This window comes from Mytilus galloprovincialis, chromosome 6, assembly GCF_965363235.1.
Source record: "Mytilus galloprovincialis chromosome 6, xbMytGall1.hap1.1, whole genome shotgun sequence".
In the NCBI taxonomy this organism is placed as follows: Eukaryota; Metazoa; Mollusca; class Bivalvia; order Mytilida; family Mytilidae; genus Mytilus; species Mytilus galloprovincialis.
This window is the reverse complement of record NC_134843.1, coordinates 1,142,085-1,148,553: the sequence shown is the minus strand read 5'-3', so window position 1 is coordinate 1,148,553 and position 6,469 is coordinate 1,142,085.

Here is a 6,469-nt window from a genome sequence, read left to right as displayed (position 1 = left end):
GCTTAACTCTTGGTTTTTTATGAAGTTCTTTACATGTATGCTTTACCCTTAGGTTCCTATTAGTTCTTTAGATGTATGCTTAACTCTTGGTTTTTTATGAAGTTCTTTACATGTATGCTTTACCCTTAGGTTCCTATTAGTTCTTTAGATGTATGCTTAACTCTTAGTTTTTTTATGAAGTTCGATACATGTATGCTTTACCCTTAGGTTCCTATTAGTTCTTTAGATGTATGCTTAACTCTTGGTTTTTTATGAAGTTCGATACATGTATGCTTTACCCTTAGGTTCCTATTAGTTCTTTAGATGTATGCTTAACTCTTAGTTTTTTTATGAAGTTCGATACATGTATGCTTTACCCTTAGGTTCCTATTAGTTCTTTAGATGTATGCTTAACTCTTGGTTTTTTATGAAGTTCGATACATGTATGCTTTACCCTTAGGTTCCTATTAGTTCTTTAGATGTATGCTTAACTCTTGTTTTTTTATGAAGTTCTTTACATGTATGCTTTACCCTTAGGTTCCCATTAGTTCTTTAGATGTATGCTTAACTCTTGGTTTTTTATGAAGTTCTTTACATGTATGCTTTACCCTTAGGTTCCTATTAGTTCTTTAGATGTATGCTTAACTCTTGGTTTTTTATGAAGTTTTTTACATGTATGCTTTACCCTTAGGTTCCTATTAGTTCTTTAGATGTATGCTTAACTCTTGGTTTTTTATGAAGTTCTTTACATGTATGCTTTACCCTTCGGTTCTTAAGAAGTGCGATACATGTTTGCTTTACCATTGGGTTTTTGTGAAGTTCGTTATATGTAAACTCTACCCTTCGACTCTTATGTTTAGTTCGTTATGCTTTACCTTTCGGTTCTTATGAAGTTCGTTACATGTATGCTCCACCCTTCGACTTTTATGCAGTTTGTTGTATGTATGCAAGGCGAGGCGAGGCGAATTAAATTTCTAAATTATAAATTTCCCCACCTTATAGCAGCAATATACCCCTGCATATGGGTTATACATATGCCAACTCATTTGCTTGTAGCTGCTTCTCAGACTTTATAAAACGTCATCAGTGTCTGAGTAGAAAGTTGATGAGCCAAGGTAATGTCAAAGAATGTCTGGTCCTTTTTCTAATAAAGTTCATTGGAAGACAACAAGACCTTGTTGATAAAGATTCCATGTCAATATCACAAATAGTACATAATGGTCTTGAGGTATAAATGCTATAATACAAGATTTAATCCAACATTTTCTACATAAGGAAATGCCTGTACCAAGTCAGGAATATTTACAGTTTTTTTCCATTCGTTTATAGATGTGTTTGAGCTTTTGATTTCGCCATTTTATAAGGACTTTCCGTTTTGATATTTTTTTTGCAGTTCGTTATTTTTGTTATTTTACTGTTTATAGACAGAGAGAAGTAATCTTAAGCAAAAATGTACAGCAAAATAATTTCTACAAATAAGCGAGTCAACACGACGAAAATTGCGAACGGACTCATTTTATGAGTTATTTCCCTTGAGTGATGAATTTGCATTTTTGGCAAAAACTATTGTGGATAGGGAGATACATATATAGATGGATAGGGAGATGCACAGCTCCTTGGTGTATTTTGCAGTAGGGAAACCTACACTATTCTCAATACCTATTGCTGTAGTATATTTTTATATTTGCTGTGAATACACATATGAACCTTTTTTTTTACATTTGTGTTTGTTTTTCTGCATCAGATACGAGGAGGATTGTTATGTTTTTTAAGCACACAATCCTAGAGCATCGTCCCTTGGTGTCTGTTGCAGCTAAACAATCATTTATATTTATACATTTCCAGCAAAATATTATAAAATTAAGTGAGAAAAAAAGTTTGCCACATCTCTGGAGTATCAAATTTTAAATACTTTTTTTATTACATCGAGATGACCTTGAGGTCATTCCGATGTATTGCTATCGCCTAAATTTCCATTATGCAAATTAGTTTTGGGTTTTCAACCGATCTATAAAAATTATAGATCCGCGGACATTATCTAGTGCAAAAATAACATTCCTTATCGAATGTTTTAACTTCATTTTCTCAATGGATACTCCTATAAATATTTTTTTTAAACACAAATTTATAATATGAAAATGTTTTGTCGTTAGATGATATAAAAAAGTAAAAAAAATCATTGATAATATCTATGCATACGTACCGAAACATTGTGTTAAAGCTTCGTTTGAAGAATATCTCGAGAATGTTTAGCGACACTCCGACAAGGACCGGTAACTCTGTAATTGTTTTTGCGAGAAAACATGAATGGCTTCTCATATTCAATCTTTAAGAAAAAATTTAATTGATCATCCACGCACGAACTTGTCTCAGAAAAAAAGTATATCTCTGTACATTAACCTAAGTTTCAGTTATAGAGATATGATCTTTTTCTGTGACATGTTTCTTTTGACCATCCACAAGAACTTGCGGTCATCCGATGTTCAGTACTTCAGTACTTTGATTTAACATTTAATAGCCTGTATGACTTTATCTCAATAGTTAAAGTTTATTATATGAATGTCATGTAAAACACTGTATGTTGTATCAATTTTATATGTTATGTGTATATGCCCCCCTTGGGACCTAATTTGGAAAATAAAACTTGTCTTATCTTATCTTATCATATATATATAAGGAACGTATCAGTTATTGTATGGGAGGGAGAGCTGGTCATTTTGAAATCAAACATTTAGAATTTTCTTCATCCCCTCATATTATATCACTATTCATATTTAGCTCACCTGGCCCAAACGGCCAAGTGAGCTTTTCTCATCTCTTGGCGTCCGTCGTCCGTCGTCCGTCGTCCGTAAACTTTTACAAAAATCTTCTCCCCTAAAACTACTGGGCCAAATTTAACCAAACTTGGCTACAATCATCATTGGGGTATCTAGTTTAAAAAATGGGTTCGATGATCCGGCAAACCAACCAAGATGGCCGCCATGGCTAAAAATAGAACATAGGGGTAAAATTTAGATTTCGGCTAATATCTCTGAAACTAAAGCATTTAGAGCAAATATGGCATGGGTTAAAATTGTTTATTAGGTCAAGATCTATCAGCCCTATAATTTTCATACAAATCAGACAACCCGTTGTTGGGTTGCTGCCCCTGAATTAGTAATTTTAAGAATTTTTTGCAGTTTTTGGTCATTATCTTTAATATTATTTTAGATAAAGATAAACTGTGAACATAAATTATGTATAGCAAAGTTAGATCTACAAATAAGTCAACTTGAACAAAATTTTAAACAATTTTCGTAACTTATGTAAATTTTTGTAAACTTTTACAAAATATTTCCTTTGAAACTACTGACAGTGACGTAGCTAGGTAATTTTCAAGTGTACGCCCGAACCTCGGTCAGGGCATAAAGGCCCTATTGGATTCAAGCCAATGAACCATCTGGTAGTAGATGAGCGGATGCTAAGCCTCCGGAAGTTTTAAAGTTATCGAGAATGACATACCATTCATGTCATTGAAAACTCATATCAATAACAACATTATTTAGATTCAAAATGGTTATTTGTTTATGTTTAATTTATTCATTGTTTATTTAGAATCATAAATGAACATGAAATGATTAATTTTCAGTTAAGTTGTTCAGGTGCAATATTAAAATGTGTAAATAGAACCCTGGTTCTCGCCTGAAATTTCTCCCCGCGAAAAGTTTATTCATTTATCAGTCCAGTACAGGATTTAAACAAATCAAATATTTTCATTTAATTTCTGCACAAGTTTCATGACAAAATATGGAGGTTTATAAATTTATCGTGTAAATTAACTCGACATCATAGATACCAGGCACAGGCACTCGTCTCATAAAAAAATCCTATATACCTTAGTTTATATAAAGGTATATAGGGAAAAAAACTCTGAGACGAGTGTCTGTGATGGGTCTGTGATACCAGGATGGAATTTTTTTTCTTGCGCTATGCACGTTTTCCTCCAAGAAAGTTTCATTAACTTTGACCACGGTTTTACAAATAATTTATATGTACCAAATTTTAACCTCAGAATGTAAATACTTCAAGAAATTCCTTTGATTAATCCAGAAATTACGGGAAAATTCATCATACTTAATTTCGTCATGATGCGCTGGATACTCTTTTGACCATAAACAGTTTTTGTCCAGCTATCGTAAAATCATACCACATACTGAACCTACATCTACACAGTTACAATTATTAAAAAAAACATGCAAACAACATTTCGAATCTAAGTGCATAAGGAATTGCTTTAAAAAAGGAAAGCGAGTGTAGAAATCACGGTAGATTTAGACTTTGACAGAAAATGAACAAATATATAAATATGTCATTTTTATTCGAAATTACAAGCAATTGAAGAAAGACTTAGAAGGTTGATGTATAGTTAACCATTCTTTTAATAATATCTAGATGAAAATATTTTGTTTAACCAAATCCAAGTGTACGCCCGGGCGTTTTGACGTAAACGTAGCTACGCGCATGACTGAGCCAAGTTCATTATAGATAGATTATTAGAGATAATGATAAACAGCAAGAATGTTCAGTAAATAAAGATTGACAAACACATCATCATCACAAAAACATAATTTTGTCATGAATTATATTCTCATCTATTCTCATCTATTATGTATGTCCTTAATGTTTAGTATGAACATAGACCAAGGTGAGCGACACAGGTTCTTTAGCGCCTCTGGTTATTTTATCCCATTCTTAACTTGAACACTCTTTTTTAATGTAATCCCCCCGGCTCTTTCAAACATTCCAAAATTTGAAAATGCAAAACACTTAACATTTAAACACACATTAGTGATATGTACTAGGATCGGTATACTTGAGATCTAGAGATAAAAATTGCCCCCCCCCCCCCCCCCAAAAAAAACCCTTCGAAATTATGAAAAAAAATGTACAACACACTGCCACGTTAACAAAGATAGTCCATAAATCAATGGCAAGGAATATGTGCTGTAGTAAAAATCAGTGGGTGTTTGGCAGTCCGGCAACCGATGCTTCATCACATTATTCCTTCGTGTTATGTCTTGAGTTTTTTTTTTTTTTTAATTTTATTGAGTGCATTTAGTAGTATTCATCTGGGACTATTACACTAAGTATTATTCTTCTTCTTCTTTAGGTTTTCAGTAGTCCTTCAATGATCTGAAGATTATTTACTGTTTGCGCGCGCAGCGTGGCCTATATATATATTTACAAAAACAAAAGGGCCAAAACAAAAACAAAAATATTTGGAAATAAATTTGAGGTGCATAATTTATTAAAATTGTGATTAAAACTATGTACATAGGCTAATAATGAGTTAGATGAATTTGTGGAGAACAGCTGGTGTGAGCTGTTCTCTGAAAGTGTCGACTGTGGCGACAGCGACTGTTTGCATTGGCAATAAGTTCCACTGAGTTATGGTATATGGAAAAAATGAGTATTTATATGTATCTTTTTTGGTTGAAATGTGTCTAAAAGTATAATTATGGTTTTTGCGTGTTCTACTGTCTGATGGTATGAGAATAGCCGATGGTATAGCTACGATTTGATGTACTTTTTTATAGAACATTATTAATCTTGTGCGAGTTCTTCTTTCCTGTAGAGTTGGCCAGTTTAGGGTGTTTATCATATCTGTCGGGCTACTGATGTTATGGTATCTGTTACAGACATATCTGGCAGCTCGCCTTTGGACCATCTCGATTTTTGAGGTTTGTTCAACTGTGTGAGGGTCCCATACTGAACATGAATATTCCAGTTTAGGACGGACTAGTGCCAGATATGCCTGAGTTTTGATGTTCTGACATAATGTTTTTAAGTTTCTTTTTAAGAAGCCCAGAGATTTGTTGCCATTAGCTATGATGTTGTATGTATGTTTAGACCATTTTAGGTTTGCTTGAAGTGTAATGCCCAGATATTTAGCCGAAGAGACAAGTTCCAGTTTGTGATTGTGAAGGATATAGTCATGTTTAAATGGGTTTTTCTTCTGTGAGACTGTAAGGACTGTGCATTTGTCTGGATGGAAAGCCATCAACCAGTCTTGCTCCCACCTAGCAGCTGCATCTAAATCTAACTGTAGTGCATCACAGTCGCTTTGAGATTTGATGGTTTTGTAGATGATACTGTCATCGGCAAACAGTCTGAGCTTACTGGATGATAGGTATTCTGGTAGGTCGTTAATGTATACCAAGAATAATACTGGGCCCAGAACTGTGCCTTGAGGGACACCTGAGGTGACTGGGGCTAGGTCAGATGACTCTCCATCCAGGACAACTGTTTGTGTTCTGTCATTTAAGAATGCAGAGACCCAGTTTAAAGTTTCATTTTGGATACCGTAATAGTGTAATTTATAGAGTAATCTTTTATGAGGGACTTTGTCAAAGGCTTTATAATTAAGTCTATTTGAGTGTTGTTGTTATTATTTGCTGCAAGTTCTTGAATGAATGAAATGAGTTGTGTTTCGCAAGATCTAGACTGACGG